The 2606-nt window shown below is 42.6% G+C and overlaps 1 protein-coding gene across 1 annotated transcript in view; it reads right to left on the bottom strand.

The window, feature by feature from the left end:
- Lca5l (LCA5L, lebercilin like) overlaps nucleotides 1–2606 on the bottom strand; it is a 31262-nt gene that overhangs the window by 26480 nt on the left and 2176 nt on the right. The gene's annotated exons all lie outside the window — the stretch shown is intronic.

Below are 2606 nucleotides of genomic sequence, written 5' to 3'. Positions count from 1 at the left end.
CTGCATCACAGGACATCATCCTGGTGTCCCTGGAGGAGAGAAGAGGGCATCGGATCCCCTGGAACTGGAGTCTCAGATGGTTGTGAGCCACCATATGAGTGCTCCTTTTCTAGAGCAGCCAGTGCTCTTTACCATGTTCCCAGTCTCCAATCACAATCATTCTTGATCGTCATCTTGTCAGGATCTAGAGCCACTTAGATGACACAGCTCTGGGCATGACTTCTGTATGCATGTTCATTACTTCTGATAAAACTTCACTATTGCTAAGCCCAGCTGAAAATGCTCTAAATGAAATCTTCCTCAGTGTGGTAAATGAACAAATATGCCGATGGTGAGATGTCAAGCTGGCACAAGGATAAAGAAAAGGATACCTTCTATCTGTAACTAATATTGTTCTTCATCTTCTAGACAATGGAATCAGAAAGATGGTTTAGCCATTAAAGGCAAGGCTCACAACTAAAGTATCACACATGAGAAAGAAACCAAAGGTATAAATACTGGAAATGAGAGGTAACTTATTTATTAACTGCAAAGAACAGAAATGCACCCTTAGAACACTTTGTAAGACACTGAGAAAGATGGGGCTTTGGCAACGGCTTAGTCAGTACAATGACTTTAACATGAGCATGAGGATCTGGGCTCTGACTCCTGGCACTCATGGAAGAGGCTGGGCCCCATGGCTCATGTCTGCAATGCTAGCACTGGGGAAGCAGAGGCAGAAGGATCCCTGGGGCTTGCTGGCCAGACAGTCTAGTTTATTGATGAGCTCCAGGTTCAGTGGAATGTCCTTCTTAAAATGAAGGTGGAGATGGGGCTGGAGAGATGGCTCCATGGTTAAGAGCAGTTGTTGCTCTTGAAGAAGAGGACAGAAGTTCAAGTGTCAGCACCATGAGGCTCAGAACTGTGCATACTCCAGCTCAAGGGGATCTGATGCCCTCTTCTGGCGTCTGTGGGTATCTGTAATCATATGCACATACCAACACTCACACTTCAAAACTCTTTAAAATTCTCTGAAAATAATAAGGTGGTGATCTAGTGGGAAAGACACCTCCACACAGATGCACACCTGCATGTACCTGCACATACATGACACATACCCAAAAATTATTAAATAAAAGTATAGGCTGTGAAATGGATAAGAGGACCTAGAAAATAGATAATATATCTATTTGCTATGAAGAGAACCTTTAAATAACTAAAAGATTTATAAAAAGAGAAATACTTTGTTCTTATACCATAATGACAAAGATTCTAAAGATGTAATTGTCCCTAATGTAATTAATATAACCAAACCATTCCCAATAAAACATCAAGGCTTGAAATTGGACAAAATGACACCAAATCACCTGTAATAAGTGTGGGGGAACATAGAGACTCTGAACAGGAATGGTGACAAGAGCTGTTCCCCCCCAAGACAGGAAGAAGTGAAGCTGCCATGGGTATAGTGCCTGTGCAGCTAGCTATACCACATGATAGGAGGGAGGAGCATAGCCACATGAAACCCAGGACGAGTGAGCGTGGGCAGAGTGACAAGACCAGCATGGGCTAGCTGCCATCTGCAAACCCAAGGTGAACTCTTACTGCATTCCTAACCTAAAGTAACTGTTAGATGAATTTGAGAGCTATGTGTTAAGAAAAATATCTTAAATGAAAACACAACATTTTGGCTGAGCCGGGGTAGTGCATGCCTTTAATCCCAGCACTTGGGAGGCAGAGGCAGGTGGATCTCTGTGAGTTTGAGGCCAGCCTTGTTTACAGAGTGAGCTCCAGGACAGCCATGGCTGTTACACAGAGAAACCCTGTCTCAAAAAGCAAAAACAAACAAACAAACAAAAAACCCTTAACCAACCAAAAACCAACCAACACAACACAACAAAAAATTGACCAACCAACCAAAAAAACCCATAAGATTTGGCATAAAGCCCAGGCTGAAATGGAAGCAACAGCAAACAAAATATAAGTGGTGTACTACAAACAGGAGGTTAGTTCCAATATGCATTTCAAGCTGCTAGTTTCCTTAATTTATAAAGAACTCGTAAAGCAACCCTTTAGTAAATGAGGCAGAGGACAGAGCATGTTCTGGAACAGCAGGAGAATGGCCGGAAAGGCTCTTCCCTGAGCTTACACACACGGCACTGTACAGGAGTGGAGGGCCAGGATCTGAGGATTTTAAATAAAGCTGTTCCAAACACAGTATCTTCTAATACTGTATCTCAGTTTTGATATTTTAGGACTCTAAACACTGACAAAGGGAAATTAAGAATTAACACCAAGAGACAGAAAAAAGAGAGAGAAAGAAACTCGGCAAGATATCTGGGGTTATACTCCAGCTTTGCCAATACAAGTAGCTGTTTAGCTTCATCTGCTCAGGCAGGAAATTAGCTGATTTCTCAATGACTTCTAAGGCCCAACTCTAAATCTACAAGTGAACCAGGCATAGCGCATCACACCTTTAACCCAGCATTTTGCAAACGGAGTTGGGCAAGGGATCTGTGGGTTTGAGGCCAGCCTAGTCTACATAATGAGCTTCAGGCCAGTCAGAATTACATACTGAGATCCTATCTCAAAAAGAATTCCATCAATGAAACACACATTTCTCTCTCCCT

The sequence above is a fragment of the Microtus ochrogaster genome, chromosome 2, assembly GCF_000317375.1.
Source record: "Microtus ochrogaster isolate Prairie Vole_2 chromosome 2, MicOch1.0, whole genome shotgun sequence".
NCBI lineage: Eukaryota > Metazoa > Chordata > Mammalia > Rodentia > Cricetidae > Microtus > Microtus ochrogaster.
The sequence above is the reverse complement of the archived record's forward strand: the minus strand, read 5'-3'. Positions and strand labels throughout refer to the sequence as shown.